The sequence below is a fragment of the Nicotiana tabacum genome, chromosome 15, assembly GCF_000715075.1.
Source record: "Nicotiana tabacum cultivar K326 chromosome 15, ASM71507v2, whole genome shotgun sequence".
Taxonomy (NCBI): Eukaryota; Viridiplantae; Streptophyta; class Magnoliopsida; order Solanales; family Solanaceae; genus Nicotiana; species Nicotiana tabacum.
Genome location: NC_134094.1, coordinates 129,423,785 through 129,443,948, shown reverse-complemented (window position 1 = coordinate 129,443,948; position 20,164 = coordinate 129,423,785). Strand labels below are relative to the sequence as shown.

The 20,164-nt window shown below is 41.4% G+C and overlaps 1 long non-coding RNA gene across 6 annotated transcripts; it reads left to right on the top strand.

Moving 5' to 3' along the window:
* Positions 1–744: 744 nt before the first annotated feature.
* LOC107797273 (uncharacterized) lies at positions 745–15,650 on the top strand. Of its 6 annotated transcripts, XR_012699459.1 has the most exons (5): positions 745–1,224; positions 6,223–6,290; positions 7,390–7,454; positions 14,214–14,280; positions 15,365–15,650. It is a non-coding gene; the product is annotated as an uncharacterized LOC107797273 (long non-coding RNA). The 6 variants fall into 6 exon arrangements; XR_001650654.2 differs by lacking the exon at positions 6,223–6,290; XR_012699458.1 differs by lacking the exon at positions 14,214–14,280.
* The last annotated feature ends 4,514 nt before the right edge of the window (positions 15,651–20,164 follow it).

Sequence of the window (20,164 nt, the reverse complement as noted above, 5' to 3'; positions counted from 1 at the left end):
TCAGCAGTTGCCAAGGAAACATGAGAACATCTATGGTACTGCTCTTCAGCAGATGAGACTCTAGATTCAATCTCTTCAACCTTTTTCTTGGCAACACCTCGAAGAACTCTTAACTGTTTCACCTTCTCCTTGGCCTCTTTGAGAGACTGATTGGTGGCAGACAATTTCTTGACCTTCTCCCCTTTCTCAATCAAGACAAGATCAAGATGTTCCTTGGCGTTTAAAAATGACTCTGATTTTTCAACATCCACAACCTTGTCAGAAAGAGTTGATCGTTGTTGACATCCAATTTTATCCCTCCATTCTTCTAATTAATTTTCTTAAGCTTCTAAGTAATTAATACATCAAAAAAATAGTATTTTTCAATACTATTTTCCATTTACTACTACTACTACTATCATTGTTATTATTATTTTAGTACTACTGCTACTATTAATACTATTTATTAGTAGTGCTAGTAACATTATTATTAATATTATCATTAATAATATAATTATTTATTGAGTTAGTCACTTATTTAATATGTAGTATTATATATGCTCAAAGTATTTTTATTGAGTACAACTTATTAAAATATGGGAGCCTAAAAAAATTAATTAGAAGAAGGAAAAGGGAGCAGACCGTAATTTTCGGCCCAAACAAATCATTCCTAACAGCCCAAAATGCAAAGATCCAGCCCAATCGATCTCCCAACTCATTTCCAGCAGCCCCAAATATTATTTTCTAAAACTAATTTCCTCACAAGCAGCTGCCCCCACCTCTTTCCTCTCTTGAACAAAAACCCATTCTCTCTCCAGCCATGGCAGAAGCTTGCCTTCCCAATTTGGAGTAAGCTTCTTATCTCTCTTACTTTTATCTATTCAAGAATTGGTCAACACAAGGGGCCAAAGTACTTTTAGATTTTGATTTTCTATGGCAGAGACTTAATTTTCAAACGGCTCTTTTGAAGACCAAAATCCCAACCCGTGACTCCTCTGATTTTGGATTTGAATTTCAAATCAAAACCCTAGTTGTTTCACCTATAAATATACCTCTATAAGTCTCATCCGTATCCATCTGGGAATTCCAAAAACAAAACTCAGTTCATATCATACTCTGCTTTTCTTTAAAATCTCAAGCTTTACAATCTGTGGAAAACCTTTTAGTCTCCATTTTTACATTCTCGACAACTAAAGAGTGGTAGGTCTGAGCCCTCAAAGTCCCAGTTTCACTGCCCAACAAGAGGTAAAATCTGATCTATCTTATTTTAGTCTTTCGCTTAAAGACATTGTGTTCCTTTGAAAAATCATGTATTAGGTTCTCTGCTTTATTAGTTGTATTAAAGAATGCGTTAGTGATATTTCGATACTGGCGTGATATGAGAAAATTCATGTTTACAGTCTGTTTTATTCGGATATGTCTAGTTAAAATTTCATGACTAAATCAGTCAAATGTTACCTGTTAATCGTGATGATCTTTTGTGCTTTACCCACTTGAGTACTATTTAAACTTTCTGTTAAAACATTGTTGTAATGAAAGGATAGCCCTAGAAATGTTTAAACATCATGTGTACAGTATTCAAAATGCCTATTTTTTTTTTTATAGAATGAGTTGACAGAAATGTCGTTTGAGAACCTGATTAACCATATGCTTTCATACTCGCATGAACACCGGAGCCGAAGAGTCTCACTTTGAGACTCAACGACGCCATAACACTGCAAGGAGACTGCACATCCCCGAGTCCCTTTTCCAGCTTTTACCGTGTTTAGACATCAAAAAATGCCGAAGATAAAATCTTCCGTGGGGCTTGGACATGGCTTCAGATCGCTTCACTTATCTTACTTACCTGCTATTCTGACTAACTTATATTTCAGTTATATGTGTTTACTCTTGAACGTATAATTGTTACATAATGATTGAACTGTAATTAACCATTTAGAGTCTTCGCTTTATGATATCTAGTTCTAGGACCAATAACTTAATGATTTCTCACGTATCAATATTCTTAGGATAATGAATCTTTATGACACTTTAACATTTTGGGGGCATTACTAAGTCACAATCTGGAAAGTTTTCTCTAAGTATTAATTGGTTCTTTACAATGAAGAAAGTATTTTGGGATCTCGGGTCATTTTTTTTTTTTTTAAAGTCCAGCTCTTTAAAGTTCAAAAGTTAGATTTTCTGCTAAGTGTATTCGACTATTTTCAAGAACGTAGCTTCACTTTCTTTATTTTCACTCTTGAAGATCACGTTATAAATCTTATACAGCCTCAATCACTTTAATCAGTTAGGTTCCCATTTTGATTTAGCTAATGGGTATTTATCTTAAACTACTTGTCTTCTATAGTTTGTATTTTAAACACACGCATCTACACTCAACATTTAGCCTTAATTAACTTAAGTTTTGCCGGTTAACCGTAATTGACAGATCATATAGGGTGCTTTAATAACCTTCCCCGTAGGATTAGCTAGAACCCTTACCCATAATCTTAAGGTTAAATAGACCATATAAATAGAGTTAACTTTGGCATTAATTAGATAAAAGATGGTGTCGTAATTCATCTTAAAATAATTAGGTGGCGACTCTGTTAAAATTAATTAAACCTCAGAATTATCAATATGTTATACTCTAATTTGACTCGGTTAAAATGGGGTATAACAATCGTGTCTGGTCATATGAAGTGGCAAGCTCAAAGAAAGACGCCAATAGGTCTTTTAGAGGGAAATTATCCACACCCTTTCCGTCCATCTCCTCGAGAATCACTTGGATCTCGAATTGAAGAGAAGAAGCATTGTCTGCGGTAAGGTCCTTGAGTTTGTCATGAATTTTAACCCATGCATTCAAAATGAAATCCTTGAGAAGAGTCAAGACAACCTTTCTTCCATCAAAGATAGACATCGTTAGTGTTGATCATTGGTGAAAATTAGGCCCCGATATTTCTCCAAGACTAGGAATGGAAGTCGCCTCTAGGTATGACTTAGGTATTGGAAGTGATTTCCTCAAGTATGGCTCCGCCACGGATTCACTACTACCTTGTGGCTTGCTTTGTGTGACGCCATTTAAATCTGAACACCATTTGGCTGCATAGATAAGGATATACGGTAAGTTAAATTACTTGGATATTATAAGATAATATGAAAGTTTTAATCATTACCTCTTTGATAGCTGTCAAAGTCCTTGAAGCATTGCCGATGCTGTCAGTAATCTCGACTACACCCAAATTAGCATCTCCTTGTTTATTTGAATATGGCTTCACCCGCTTGAAATTTTGATCTCATTGACTACTATCACTCTCGTTTTGGGACAGACATTTTTTGGAGGTAGGAACAACGGTGCCTAATGGAAAGGAATCCCCATTGGCTTGATGAGCCTGAACATTTCCCTTCTTTTTTTGAACTTCTTTATATGGAGGTCCCTTGACGTCGCATGGTACAACCGCTTTGGATTTTAAAGTAGGAGGCTTGTCCTCCTTGTCATGCTCTTGAGGCGTGATCTCTAAAGACGTAGCAGTAACTTGCCCAATGGTATTCACCAAAGATTGCAAGTGGTTTTCAAGGAAGTCTCCATGCACTCTTTCCCACCAAGACTTATAATCAGACGAGACATACTTCTTCATCTTGGGCATAATAGGGGGAAATGTGGCCTTTGACCTACTTTTAGACAAAACACAAATTCGTAAAAGTTCCAATTGACGACTGAGGATGTCTTGATAAAAACCGAATTGACGACTGAAGCGATGAGGGCTATCAGGCTCCACGATGAAGGTCGATCCATTTCTCAAAGGAAGGTAATTCGAGCGAATACTCATAAAATAATTTGACTTGGACTCTTCCTCATTGCCATCATCACGATAATAATACGGTTGAGAATTACTTGGCATTGTGGAAGTCCATGCGTCACTTTCTCCTCCATGAATATGCTTTCTTGCGTCTTCATTCCCAAAGTATCTCGCTGTTCCCTCACCTGAATATATGGCCATCAGAGCAGTAGCTGGCCTATTTGTTAGAGAAAAATGAGTCTTGAAGTAACAGGACAACCAACCATACACATAATGAATTGGGAAGTAAACTCTAGAAGGATCGAGTGGTGAGCCATTTGAAATTGTGTTTAATTCCCTGTAGATGCTAGCTAAGACTGGAACGACGAGGTTAATTCTTTGCCCACGCGCTAGAAAGCCTACAATCTTGAAAGTCTCAGTTCGAATGAAGTCGCCTTTTTCTTAATAAAAAAGCAACCAAGTATACTTCGTCTTAATAGTGCATCTTCAACTTCCGACCAATTGACCATTTTATCTATGGCTCCAGTAGGGTTGTGTGTTGATTTGGGACGAGATGACTTTTTCTTTTCTCGCTGGAGGTTGTTCATACTTTAAAACCTTTTTGCACCAAAACTCTATCCATCTTCTCACATGGACGTCATGATTTTTAGTGTCCCTCTCGAAGCTGGTGATATGCATCAAATAATTGCCGACAGGCTTGTGGAAGGAACATTTTATCCTTGTCGTAAGCACCTGTAAATTCTCGAGTATTTGGAATAACTTCCTCATAAGGAGACCCCATTAAAGGCAGACCCCCAATAGTGCAGTAGTCCCAAAGGTATATGGATAACTCTCCAACTGAGTTAAGCAAAGTGTTTATAAGAAGAAACCAAGCCTCACAAAAGGCTTGCATGATACTTGTAGAATGATCATAAATAAACAATGAGGCATAGACAATATCATAAATATTGGTGGCCCTCAATGTTCGATGGTTCATACTAAGGATATCTGTAACGACCCGGCCGGTCGTTTTGAGTGTATTAGCCCCGATCCCCTATTTACTGTTTTCCCCGTATATATTTCTACTTATATGACTTATCGGGAGGTCTTGTTTTTGGTTTCGGAGTGATTTGGGACACTTAGTCCCTAAAACGGAAGTTTAAGTCTTAGAATTTTTACCGTAGTCAGAATATTATGTGAAGACGACTCTGGAATGGAGTTCCGTCAGTTCCGTTAGCTCCGTTGGGTGATTTTGGGGTTAGGAGCGTGTATGGACTGTGAATTTGAGGTCTGTAGCTAATTTAGGCTTGAAATGGCAAAAGACGAATTTTTGGGATGTTTAACCGGGGAGGTTGACTTTTTGATATCGGGGTCGGATTCCAATTTCAAAAGTTGGAGTAGGTCTGTAATGTTGAATATGACTTGTGTGCAAAATTTGAGGTCAATCAGACGTGGTTTGGTAGGTATCGGCGTCGTTTGTGAAATTTAAAAGTTTAGAAGTTCATTAGGCTTGAAACCGAGTGTAATTCATGTTTTTGTTGTTGTTTGACGTATTTTGAGGGCTCGACTAAGTTCGTATGGTGTTTTAGGACTTGTTGGTATATTTGATGAGGTCCCGGGAGCCTCGGGTGTATTTCAGATTCTTAACGGATCGGAATTTGGACTTGTGCAATTACTGAGTTTCTGGTGTTTCGCACCTGTGAGTGGGGAACCGCAGGTGCGGACACGCACGTGCGTTAGGCCAAGCGCAGAAGCGGGGGTTGAGGAGATAGTCAGGGTTCGCAGGTGCGAGGGGATTTCCGCATCTTCGAACCCGCAAATGTGCTTGAGGTTCCGTAGATGCGGAGAGTGAGCTGGAGGGTGAACGCAGAAGCGGACCATTGTCCGCAGGCGCGCACACGCAGGTGAGGCCCCTTCATCGCAGATGCGGACCCAGCCCTTTAAGTCATTTTTGCACCTATGAGGGAAATTTCGCAGGTGCGACGTCGCAGGTACGACATCACAGGTGCGACAGTGTGTCCGCAGATGCGGAAGAACTACGTAGAAAATGGGATTTCGATGGTTTGGTTTCCATTTCGATTTTGGGATTTTGAGAGCTCGGTGTGAGGCGATCTTTTGAGGTTTCTTCAAAAGATTATTGGGGTAAGTGATTCTAACTCGGATTGGACTATATTTCAGGAATCTATTGCTATTTTCATCATCTAATTAGGGATTTGAGTTGTAAATTTGGGAAAAACTGGTAGAAACTTCATAGGCTAAAATTTTGAGTTTTGGAAGGTGATTTGAGGTTGGATTCGAGTAATTCTTGTATGGTTGGACTCGTGAGTGGATGGGTGTTCATATTTTGTGACTTTTGTCGGATTTCGAAACGTGGGCCCGGGGGTCGGTTTGAGCCTATTTCGGATTTTGGCTTATAGTTTCATATTTTTCTTGTGGAATTGATTCTTTTAGCTTATATTAATTATATCGTACTGCTTGTGGCTAGATTCAGAGCGTTTGGAGATTGATTCGAGGGGAAAAGGCATTGCGGAATAGGTGTTTGTGCTGGTTGAGGTAAGTAATAGTTTACAATCTGGTCCTAAGGGTATGAAACCCCTAATTTTTGGTATAATGTGACTATTTTGGAGGTGACGCACATGCTAGGTGACGGGCGTATAGGCGTTCACCGTGAGGGATTGTGACTTGGTCCGTCCCGTGAGACTTTAAAGTCGAATAGTCTATTGTTCATTACTTGTTTTCTCTGTGTTATAGAAATTCGACTGCAAATCATGTTAGAAATCATGCTTAAGCTATGTGATGGTACTGTTGGGACCCGCAGAGGTCGCAGACTTGTTGAAGTATTTGCTAATTATTGTCTTGTACTCGGTCATGGTTTTACTTACGTATCATATCTCAGTCTCTTCTTGATTCTTGTTGATACACTATGTTATTTTTGTTTGGGCTGATCTTTATGATTTCTGAGAGCTCGAGACCCTAGAGAGGTTGGTGGCTGAGTTAGGGCCTGAGTGCCGAGCTGTAAGCTATATGTATGTATATGGATCGGTTTGCACGCCGCAACGAGCCTTAGGGTTGTATATGGATCGGGTTACATGCCGCAACGAGCCTTAGGACTGTATATATGGATCGGGTTGCACACCGCAACGAGCCTCAGGGCTGTATATATATATATGAATCGGGTTGCACGCCGCAACGGGCCTTATGGCTATTTATATGGGATCGGGTTGCACGCCGCAGTGATATAGCGCTTGGGCTGAAGGAGTCCCTCCGGAGTCTGCACACCCCCAGTGAGCGCAGATACCTATTGAGTGTGAGTACTGAGGGCTGAGAGCCGAGTGATAGAGCTGTTGTGAAGAGTTGAGTGACTATTGTCCTGAGAGGCTGTACATGTTTTTTCATTTGTTGATGCACTTAGTGGCTATCTGTCATTGTCGTGAAATTTCTGAAAGATTCTATATCCGGATCTACTCGCACTTTAACTGTATAAAACTGATTTGATTTGAACTGTCGGATTTGAAAGCAAGTCTATTCTTTGCTGAAATTATTGAAAATGAACTGTATTGTATAGCTCGTCACTACCTTCTTAGTTCCTTATTTATTTATGTTATTTGATGAGTTGGTTGTACTCATGCTATACCCTGCACTTCATGTGCAGATCCAGGTGTATTTGATCATGGAGGCCATTAAGTTCGTGCGCGATCGAGTATCAGAGACTACGAGGTAGCTGTCGGCGTCCTTAGACCTTGTCTCTCCTTCTATATTTTCTTTCTTTTCTCTACTGCTACTTAGACATTGTTTGTATTAGATTGGATATCTAGATGCTCATGACTCAGTGACACCCCGATGTCGGGCTATGTTTTCGCACTTATGCTTTAGGTTTTATCCCGTTTTTATGAAAGACTTCGGTTATTTTAAATATATTAATTCATTTATGTTAAATGTTGAAAGTGTTTTGGAGATGTCGGCTTGCCTAGTATCACGATAGGCGCCATTACGTCGGGTTAGGTTTTGAGTCGTGATAAGTTGGTATCAGAGCATAGGTTACATAGATTTCACAAGTCATAAGCAGGTTTGGTAGCGTCTTGCGGATCTGTATGGAGACGTCTGTACTTATCTTCGAGAGATTGCCGAACCCTTAGGAAAGAATTCACATTCTTGAATTCTTGTCGTGCGAATCTGTTGATTCTGGTGACTAAACATCTATTGTTTCATTCTCTCACAGATGGTGAGGAATCATACTACGGGGCAGGACGGACAACCACCAATACCTCCAGCCAGGCCGCGAGAGGCCGAGGTCGTGGTAGAGACCACGGTAGGGGCAAAGGTGCAGCCTGCACAACAGCTGGGGCAGTACCTGCAGATCCACCAGTTGCCCTAGTTCAGGAGCAGGCACCAGTTGTGGATGAGCCTATGGGACCAGATCAGGCACCACCTATGCCTATTGTGACTCCACGCCTTCAGGAGGCCTTAGCTCAGATTTTGACCGCGCGTACTAGTCTTGCTCAGGCGGTCTCTATTTCGGCCGCAGCAGCCACTTCTCAGGCCGGGGAAGGCGTTTAGACTCCCGCCGCCCGCACACCAAAGCAGGTGGTACATGTATTCCAGACAACGGGGCACCACTAGCCCAGCCGGTTGCCGCTGCTTAGGATTATATGGTTCCTGCTATGCCCGAGGGTGAGCAGCGTAGATTGGAGAGGTTTGGGAGGCTCCAGCTTCCATCTTTCAGTGGTGCAGAGGGAGAGGATGCACATGATTTCTTAGACAGGTGTCAGAGGATACTCTGTACGACAGGTATTCTGGAGACCACTGGGGTCTCGTTCACTACCTTTCAGTTCTCTCGGGCTGCCTTCAGTTGGTGGGAGGCTTATGAGAGGCGTAGGCCGGCCGGCGCATCACCCTTTACATGGCAGCAATTCTCCGTTCTTTTCCTGGAGAAGTTCGTGCCTCAGTCTCGCAGAGAGGAGTTGCGCAGGCAGTTCGAGCAGCTTCGTCAGGGTGATATGTCCGTGATGCAGTATGAGATGAGATTTTCTGAGTTGGCCTGACATACTATCTGGTTGGTTCCCACAGATAGAGAGAGGATCAGGAGGTTCATAGATGGCCTCACTTTTCAGCTGCGATTGCTTATGACTAGGGAGAGAGTGTCTGGTGCTACTTTTGATGAGGTTGTCGACATTGCTTATTAGATTGAGATGGTTCGCAACCAGGAGCCGGTTGAGAGAGAGGCCAAGAGGCCTCGTGGACAGGGTGGATTTAGCGGTGTTCCTTCTGGGGGCAGTTCCACCACGGTAGGGGTCGTCCTTTCAGACATGCTCAGACGACTAGCCCAGTTCGCCGTGGTGCATCATATGGCTATGGTTCATACAATTATCAGCACAGTCGTTCATCTCTCAGTGCCCTCCCAGCTCAGAGTTCATCCCGTGCTCCATCGGGTCAGGGCTCGTCTATGCCAGGTCCTTCTACCAGTTATCCCGGTACTTGGGGCTCCCTTCAGCCCCCAGCACCAGCACCGGGAAGTAGCTATGAGTGTGGAGAGTTTAGCCACATCATGAGACATTGTCCCCGCCTTACGGGAGGTCCGGCTCAGTAGAGGAGCCAATCTATGACATAAACACCAGTTTCTTCACCACCCCCTCAGCCAGCTCGGGGTGAAGCCCAGTCAATTAGGGGTCGCCCGAGAGGGGGAGGCCAATCAGGGGGCGGCCAGGACCGTATCTATGCTCTTCCTGCCAGACCAGATGCCATTACTTCTGATGCTGTGATTACAAGTATTGTCTCAGTTTGCTATAGAGATGCCTTTGTATTATTTGACCCTGGTTCCACTTATTCATATGTGTCCTCGTATTTCGCTCATTATCTAGTTATGCCCCGTGAGTCTCTAGTTATATTTGTTCGTGTATCTACTCCAGTGGGTGATACTATCATTGTGGACCGTGTATATCGGTCATGTGTGGTGACTATTGGGAGTATGAAGACTAGAGTAGATCTCTTGTTGCTTATTATGGTCGATTTTGACGTGATTTTGGGTATGGATTGGTTGTCTCCATGTCATGCCATTCTAGATTATCACGCTAAGACCGTGACATTGGCGATGCCCGGGTTGCCGAAGGTTGGGTGGAGAGGCTCTATAGACTATGTTCCCAGTAGAGTGATTTCATACTTGAAAGCTCAGCGGATGGTTGAGAAGGGTTGTCTATCTTATCTGGCCTTTGTGAGGGATGTTAGTGCAGAGGTCCCTGCTATTGATTCTGTTCCGGTGGTGCGAGATTTCCCGGATGTGTTTCTTGCAGACCTGCGGGGCATGCCGCCCGACAGGGATATTGATTTCGGTAATGATTTGGTGCCGGGCACTCAGCCCATTTCTATTCCACCGTACCGTATGGCATCAACTGATTTGAAGGAGTTGAAGGAGAAGCTTCAGGAACTCCTTGATAAGGGGTTTATTCGGCCTAGCGTGTCACCTTGGGGTGCACCAGTTCTATTTGTGAAGAAGAAGGATGGTACTATGAGAATGTGAATTGATTACAGACAGTTGAACAAGATCACAATCAAGAACAAGTATCCTTTGCCGCGTATTGATGATTTGTTTGACCAGCTTCAGGGAGAGATGGTGTTCTCCAAAATTGATTTGATGTCAGGGTATCACCAGATGAAGATTCGGGACTCAGATATTCTTAAGACAGCTTTCAGGACCCGATATGGCCATTATGAGTTCCTTGTGATGTCTTTTGGGCTGACCAACGCCCCATCAACGTTCATGCATCTGATGAACAGTATGTTTCAGCCTTATATTGACTCGTTCGTTATTATATTCATTGATGACATCCTGGTGTACTCTCGTAGCCAGGAGGAGCATGCCTAGCATCTGAGGAATGTGTTACAACGGTTGAGGGATGAGAAGCTTTATGCAAAGATCTCCAAGTGTGAGTTTTGGCTCAATTCAATGGCGTTCTTGGGGCACGTGGTGTCCAGTCAGGGTATTCAGGTAGACCCGAAGAAGATAGAGGTGGTTCAGAGTTGGCCCAGACTGTCCTCAGCCATGGAGATTCAGAGTTTTCTCAATTTGGCTGGTTATTACCGTCCTTTTGTGGAGATCTTCTCATCCATTGCACCGCTTTTTGACTAAATTAACCCAAAAGGGTGCTCCTTTCAGGTGGTCGGAGCAGTGCGAGGAGAGCTTTCAGAAGCTCAAGAATGCTTTGACCACGGCTCCAGTTCTAGTTCTACCATCAGCTTCTGGTTCTTACACAGTGTATTGTGATGCCTCGCGGATCGGTATTGGGTGTGTTTTGATGCTGGAGAGTAGAGTGATTGCTTATGCTTCGCACCAGTTGAAGCCCCATGAGAATAACTATCTTGTCCACGACCTTGAGTTAGTTGCTATTGTTCACGCCTTGAAGATTTGGCGGCACTATTTGCACGGGGTCCATTGTGAGATTTACACTGATCATCGGAGTTTTCAGCATCTGTACAAATAGAAAGATCTTAACTTGCGTCAGCGGAGGTGGTTGGAGCTTCTTAAGGACTATGATATCACCATTTTGTACAATCCCGGGAAGGCCAATGTAGTCGTCGATGCCTTGAGTCGCCGGGCGGAGAGTTTGGGGAGCTTAGCATATCTTCCAACAGTAGAGAGGCGATTGGCATTGGATGTTCAAGCATCAGCCAGCCAGTTTGTTAGATTGGATATTTCTGAGTCGAGTCGAGTATTGGCTTGTGTGGTCTCTCGGTCTTCTCTTTATGATCGTATAAGGGAGCGTCAGTATGATGACCCCCATTTGCTTATTCTTAAGGACACGGTCCAGCATGACGATGCTAAGAATATCACTATTGTGGATGATAGTGCATTGAGGATGCAGGGCAATCTATGTGTGCCCAATGTAGATGGGTTGCGTGAGCTGATTCTCCAGGAGGCTCATAGTTTGCGGTATTCTATTCATCCGGGTGCCGCGAAGATATATCAGGACTTGAGGCAGCATTACTGGTAGAGGAGGATGAAGAAGGACATAGTGGAGTATGTAGCTCGGTGCCTAAATTGCCAGTAGGTGATGTATGAGCATCAGCGATCAGGTGGGTTGCTTCAGAAGTTAGAGATTTCGGAGTAGAAATGGGAGCGGATCACTATGGATTTCGTTGTTGGGCTTCCACGGACTCAGCGAAAGTTTGATGCAGTTTGGGTGATTGTGGACCGGCTGACCAAGTTAGCTCATTTCATTCGTGTGATGACTATCTATTCTTCCGAGCAGCTGGCTCGAGTGTATATCCGCGAGATCATCAGGCTTCATGGCGTACCTAGTATCTATCATTTCTGATCGGGGTACGCAGTTTACATCACAGTTCTGGAGAGCCGTACAACATGAGTTGGGTACTCGAGTGGAATTGAGCACATAATTTCACCCTCAGACGGACGGACAGTCCGGGTGCAATATTCAGATATTAGAGTATATGCTTCATGCGTGTGTGATGGAGTTCGTGGGATCAGTTCTTGCCTCTAGCAGAGTTTGCTTAAAATAATAGTTACCAGTCGAGCATCCAAAAGGCGCCGTATGAGGCTCTGTATGGTAGGCAGTGTAGGTCTCCAGTGGGTTGGTTCGAGCCAGGCGAGGCTAGATTATTGGGTACAGACGTGGTTCAGGATGCTCTGGAGAAGGGTAGGGTGATTCAGGATAGACTACACATAGCCCAGTCCAGACAGAAGAGTTATGCGGATTGGAAGGTTCGGGATGTTGCATTCATGGATGGAGAGCGGGTCTTGCTCCGGGTGTCACCCATGAAAGGTGTTATGAGGTTTATAAAGAAGGGCAAGCTGAGCCCGAGGTTTATCGGTCCATTTGAGGTATTGCGACGTGTTGGGGAGGTTGCTTATGAGCTTGCCTTGCCTCCCAGTCTAGTAGGAGTTCATCCAGTATTCCATGTTTCTATGCTGCGAAAGTATCACGGCGATCCGTCTCACGTATTGGATTTCAGCTCAGTCCAGTTGGACAAGGATTTATCTTATGTTGAGGAGCCGGTGGCGATCTTAGATAGGCAGGTTCGAAAGCTGAGGTTGAAGAATATTGCTTCTGTGAAGGTTCAGTGGAGGGGTCAGCCGGCCGAGGAGGTGACTTGGAATACCTAACATGATATGCGCAGCCGTTGTCCTCATCTTTTCACCACTTCAGGTATGTCTCTATGCTCGTTCGAGGACGAACGATTATTTTAAGAGGGGGAGGATGTAACAGCCCGGCCGATTGTTTTGAGTGTATTAGCCCCGATCCCCTATTTACTATTTTCCCCGTATCTGTTTCTGCTTATGTGACTTGTCGAGAGGTCTTGTTTTTGGTTTCGGAGTGATTTGGGACACTTAGTCCCTAAAACAGAAGCTTAAGTCTTAGGATTTTGATCGTAGTCGAAATATTGTGTGAAGAGGACTCCAGAATGGAGTTTCGTCGGTTCCGTTAGCTCAGTTGGGTAATTTTGGGCTTAAGAGCGTGTCCGAACTGTGAATTTGAGGTCTGTAGCTAGTTTAGGCTTGAAATGGCGAAAGTTGAATTTTTGGGAAGTTTGACCGGAGGTTGACTTTTTGATATCGGGGTCGAATTTCGATTTCGGAAGTTGGAGTAGGTCCGTAATGTTAAATATGACTTGTGTACAAAATTTGAGGTCAATCGGACGTGGTTTGATAGGTTTCGGCGTCGTTTGTGGAATTTGAAAGTTTACAAGTTCATATGGTGTTTTAGGGCTTGTTGGTATATTTGGTTGAGGTTACGGGGCCTCGGGTGTGTTTTGGATGCTTGACGGATCGCACCTGTGAGTGGGGAACCGCAGGTGCGAGGGGATTTCCGCATCTGCGAACCCACATATGCGCTTGAGGTTCCGCGGATGCGGAGAGTGAGCTGGAGGGGTGAACGCAGAAGCGGACCATTATCCGCAGGCGCGCACACGCAGGTGCAGCCCCTTCATCGCAGATGCGGACCCAGCCCTTTAAGTCATTCCGCACCTGCGAGGGAAATTTTGTAGGTGCGACAGTGTGTTCGCAGATGCGGAAAAACTGGGGAGAAAATGGGATTTCGAGGGTTTGGTTTCCATTTCGATTTTGGGACTTTGAGAGCTCGGTGTGAGGCGATTTTTTGAGGTTCCTAAAAGAAGATTGTTGGGGTAAGTAATTCTAACTCTGATTGGACTATATTTCATGAATCTATGGCTATTTTCATCATCTAATTAGAGATTTGAGTTGTAAATTTGGGAAAAATGGTAGAAACTTCATAGGCTAAAATTTCGAGTTTTGGAAGGTGATTTGAGGTTGGATTTGAGTAATTCTTATATGGTTGGACTCGTGAGTGGATGGGTGTTCATCTTTTGTGACTTTTTCGGATTTCGAGACGTGGGCCTGGGGGCCAATTTGAGCCTATTTCGGATTTTAGCTTATAGTTTCGTATTTTTTTTTGTGGAATTGATTCTTTTAGCCTATATTAATTATATCATACTGCTTGTGGCTAGATTTGGGTGGTTAGAGATTGATTCGAGGAGCAAAGGCATTGCGGAGTAGGATTTTGTGCAAGTTGAGGTAAGTAACAGTTTTAAATCTGGTCCTGAGGGTATGAAACCCCGGATATTGGTATGATGTAACTATTTTGGAGGTGACACACATGCTAGGTGACGGGCGTGCACCGTGGGAAATTGTTACTTGGTCCGTCCCGTGAGACTGTAAAGTCGAATAGCCTATTGTTAATTACCTGTTCTCTTTGTGTTAAAGAAATTTGACTACAAATCATATTAGAAATCATGCTTAGGCTATGTGATGGTACTGTTAGGACCCGCAAAGATCGCGTACTTATTGAAGTATTTGCTAATTACTTTCTTGTACTCAGTCATGGTTTTACTTGCGTATCATATCTCAGTCTCTTCTTGATTCTTGTTGATACACTATGTTATTTTTGGGCTAATCTTTATGATTTCTTAGAGCCCAAGAGACTAGAGAGGTTGATGACTGAGTTAGGGCTTGAGTGCCGAGCTGTGAGCTATATGCATGTATATGGATTAGGTTGCATGCCGCAATAAGCCTTAGGACTGTATATGGATTGGGTTGCACGATGCAATGAGCCTTAGGGCTGTATATATGGATCGGGTTGCACGCCGCAACGAGCCTCATGGCTGTATATATATATGAATCGGGTTGCACGCCGCAACGAGCCTTATGGCTATTTATATGGGATCGGGTTGCATGCCGCAGCGATATAGAGCTTGGGCTGAAGGAGCCCCTCCGGAGTCTGCATACCCCCAGTGAGCGCAGGTACCTATTGAGTGTGAGTACTGAGGCCTGAGAGAAGAGTGATTGAGCTGTTGTGACGAGTTGCGTGACTGTTGCCTTGAGAGGTTGTACTTGCTTTTTCATTTGTTGATGCACTTATTGGCTATCTGTCATTGTCGTAAAATTTATGAAAGATTCATTATCCGGATCTACCCAAACTTTAACTGTATAAAACTGATTTGATTTGAACTGTCGGATTTGAAAGCATGTCTATTATTTGCTGGAATTATTGAAAATGAACTGTATTGTATAGCTCATCACTACCTTCTCAGTTCCTTAATTATTTCTATTACTTGCTGAGTTGGTTGTACTCATGCTACACCCTGCACTTCATGTGCAGATCCAGGTGTGTTTGATCACGGAGATCGTTGAGTTCGTGCGCGATTGAGTACCGTAGACTACGAGGTAGTTGCCGGCGTCCGCAGACCTTGTCTTTCCTTCTATGTTTTCTTTCTTTTCTGTACTGATACTTTGACACTGTTTGTATTAGATTGGATATCTAGATGCTCATGACTCAGTGACACCCCAATGTCGGGCTATTTTTCCGCACTTATGCTTTGAGTTTTACCCCGTTTTTATGAAAGACTCTGGTTATTTTAAATATATTAATTTATTTATGTTAAATATTGCAAGTGTTTTGGAGATGTCAGCTTGCCTAGTATCACGATAGGCGCCATCACGACGGGTTAGGTTTTGGGTCGTGACAGTATCTTCGGTCCACTCCCAATAGCCGGGAATATAATGAAATTCGCCACCAAAAGTTAAGGAATCACCCCAGTGTACTTCTCCTTTGAGGATTCATCGTCCTAAGCATGGGAGGGAACTTGCCACATTCTTAACGTTTTGATTATGGGAACAAAGAGTCCATGTCTTGAATTTATGTTTGGTGTTTTCAAAGGTCCAATCTACCAAACGAAATAGATTTTGTAAGGATAGCCACGAAGTGCATATAATCCGATCAGTGGTATATCAACTAGCAATCTGGTCTTCGTTTTACTATCCATGTGCTCTAAGATTATAAGATACTTGGACGTGAAGGAAGAGGATGCTAAGTCTCTAGAGTAAATCATGTTCAAGCTGCATAAAATAAAAATATATTTGTTAGTACCTAAGTCAAAAGGGAAAAGTAAAATCGCAATCTTGAAAGAGAGCATGGATAAGTAAAAAATTTCGCCTTAGACGTAAAAAAAAAAAAAGGAATGTCTGTGTCGGACTTGTTTTAAAGGTTTTCGTTGCGAACTTTTAAAGATATTCGAATTTTTTAAAGGTTTTTGTTGCGAACTTTTAAAGGTGCTCGTCTCGAACTTTTAAAGGAATTTGGATTTTTAAGGTTTTCGTCCGAACTTTTTAAAGGCGTATGTTTTGAACTTTTAAAGGTGCGTGTCTTGAACTTTTGAAGGTACTCGTGGCGAACTTTAAAGAGTCCCCACTGCCTACTCTTAACGATTTATACTACGGACTTTATGGATCTTCGCCACAAATTTTAAAGATCTTCACCGTGAACTTTTAAAGATCTTGGCCACGAGCTTTTAAGGATCTTTAGGTGAGCTTTTATAGGTCTTCGCCACAACTTTTAAAGGACTTCACCACTTTTAAAGGTTTTCACTACGATCTTTTAAAGGTACTCACTGTGAGCTTTTAAAGATCATGACCACAAGTTTTTAAGGATCTTTGCCCGAACTTTTATCGGTTTTCGCCACAAATTTTAAAAGTTTTCATCGCAAACTTTTAAAGATTTTTATCTCGAACTTTTAAAGTACTTCGTAGGTTGATGAAGTTACTTCTAAAAAAGAGACAACAAAGTACAAAAAGAAAAGGAAGGAAGAAAGCACAATAAAAGAAAAAATTACATTCGCGTTAATGCTTCCGAATCGTCAAAGGTAGAGCAGATGTTGCAAACACAACAATTGATGCCAACTGAATGAAAGGCGTGACCTATTTATAGGTGCAGTGATGCGGCTCTTATTATGACTAATAACGATGTGGGATTGCTAATTGTTAGAGTCCAAGAAGAATTGGATATCTTAATTCGGGTGGAAAGGAAAAGTCCTAGGCGGCGAAAGTCTTCTATTCATAATGGGAAAAGCTGGTGTGATTTCATTAAATCACGTGAGCATGCAACAACATATATTGGGACTGTTGCTTATGTCAGCAACCAATTCCTTGAAGTATACATATAGGGGACCGGGCAGTCCTGGTCGAAAAAAATAGTGACAGGCCGGTCACTAATCCGGGCCGGATATCGGATTTAACAAATCGGGTTTAACGGGTTTGGGTCCATCCGGTCAAAAATTGAACCGGAACGGTTCCAGGCCTAAGGGGTCGGGCCGGGCCAGGTTTATGTATTTTTTTTTTGTATTTTGTATAACTATCGTAATTTATATTAATAAACAACAACAACATACCCAGTATAATCCCACAAGTGGTGTCTGGGAAGGGTAGTGTGTACGCAGACCTTACCCCTACCTGGCGAGATAGAGATGATGTTTCCAATAGACCCCCAACTAAAGAAAAAGTGAAAAGAAAAAAAAGGAAGAAGGCGAAGAAGAAAGGGGAAGAAGAAAGAAAGAATATGGGGACAAAGGAGGATAAGGAAAAGGGGATATATATTAATATAAAGTAAAAAGAGTCTTTGAATAAAGGATGCAAATACTTTAAAATTCTAATATTTGAATATTTCAATACAATGAAGATGGAAAAAAATTGCACTTATAATTTGCAAGTTCTTTTTTTATTTCAAACTTGCAAATTAAAGTTTACATTTAACAATAACTAAATTAACGAAAAAAGAGTAAATTCAAAGTTTAATTATTAAATATAAATCTAGACATATTGTGAAAATTTAATTAAAAACTCTTTTTGCAGCATTAAACATATTGTGAAAATTTAACTACTAACAAAAATTAAATATGCAAATAAAATAGTAAATAAGAGAAAGGGTTAGAGGGAGTGCACCGAATTCCGCAATAAATTGAACACTTGATGATTTTCGCAGCTCCAATGTTACCACGAAGAAACATCAATTGTTCAAAGTTCAAACTTCAAACTTTAAATAATACGATAAATTAAATTTCAAAAAAAATGAGAGCCAAATAGTTGATTGCAATTTAGGTGAAGAATGAGAGAATGACAATTGAGATTTGAGAAATGAGAGATGAGTGAAGAAATGAAGAAGATAGAGGGTTTATTTATAGTTTTTCAGAGGGCTAAATCAGTAATTACTAAATATATATTTTTTTTTAAAATTACCCAAAAAGTTCATTCTTGCAAAATTTTCGTTGGACAACAGTCAAATTGGAAGCTGACCGTTGCCAAAGGTCAAATACATTTATAAAGAAAATTCAAAAAATAGCCGTTAAACCGGTCCAGTTAACCGATAAAAAAATTGTATACGGACCAACCTCCCTAACCCCCTAACCCAGCCCTACCCGACCCCCTACAACCGATCTGGGTTACTACCGGTTTGGGCCAATCCGAAACCGGTCAACCCGGCCCGTTAAACAAGTTTAAGTATACATATGGTAAAGCTATTGATTTTGAAGTCTTTCAAAATGGAAAGTCACGTAATAGTGTGCAGTAGTAATTTTGGGAATTAAAATTTAATAGCTTTTACATTTCATGTGATTGAGGCACGTGATTTTGAAATTTAAAGTTCGAATACTTTAACATTTCATATGATTTAAGTCAAAGCCAATTCAAGTGTACTAATATGAATACTTCAAGTCTAGTCTTCAAAAGTCAAAAGATCTTGACAAGTCTTAAAGTAGGGGTATTTGTAGGCATATAAAATTTATTGGAATTAAATTTGTAAAATAATTTGAACTATATTTTAAATTCAAGATATATTAGTTCAAATAAACTTATTGAGCTAATATAATTGGATTAGTTATATAAGTCCAACATATATGGATTAAATAAATAAGTCTTAATCCATTGGGCTAACCCATTTAATTGGGCTAAAATGATGAGCCCACTTCATTAAGCCCAAGATATCATCTTCTTAGAGGCCCAGTTTGATGCCACGTGTCAAATGACGTGGTGTGCCAAATCAAACGGAAGAGCCAATAGAATTGTGGCATGTGTCAAATAACAAGGCATGTCAAGTCAAATTATTAAAGGGCCAATGAAACCGCGCCACATAGGCAAGTGACATATTCTAGCAAATCAAATGCGGCCTTGTCACACTTCAATTTGATTGGTCGGAGAGAGTTTATTTTTATCATAACTCTTCCCTCCCACAACTATAAATAGGGGTCTTCATAACTCAAAAAAGACACCAGAAGTTATAACAAGAAGCAAGAGGCACTACAAGAAATTTAATTTTTAACGACCACTTCTTAACGAAGGGACATAAATCCGGTCGTTATAAGTGTACTTGTAGCAACCAAATTTTCCTCCGGTCGTTGAAACTAATTATTAGCTCAATATTAACGAGGGGATAATATTCCTCCCTTAAAATATAACATAGCCCGTCGTTAAACTATCAATTAATAAAAAAAATGGCGCTAATATTTCTCTCTTTTTCCCAAACCCACACCTGGATCGCCAACCACCCCCAAAAAAGAAGGAAAAAACCCTAAACTTATTTTGGTAAACGTGCTATTTGTCCTGTCGTATTTCTCCTGTTGTGAACACTAATTTTGGTCACCTCCATTAAAACAACTTCTCAATTTCGAGTTTCTTCTCATCAAGCTAAGGTTCGAAATTGTACCCTTTTTATGTTAATTTTAGTTTAGATGAAACCTCAGTTCCAAACCATGGCTGTTCGAATTCAATTTTTAATTTTGAACAGAAAATGTGAGTGAAAAGCTAGGGTTTTAAGGGCAAAATTTTTCTCTACTCTTGAGTTTTCTTCTTAGATTTTATGTTCGCGTTTCGAATTTCAGAAAAAAAATACAAAAACAGATATACAAAGATTTAAGTTTTCTTCTCTGATTTTCGGCTATTACTCCTCTAATTTTGGGGTTAGGTTTCTTTCATATACATAGATATAAAACTAATATATATATATATATATATATAGTTGATCTTCATTCACAGATCTTGCTTTAGTTTGGTTGGTGTTTCGCGGGTTCGGATGTGACTGTTCGACATTCACGGTTCCGAGTTCAATTAGTCATTTTTTCCTTACTTGAATTTT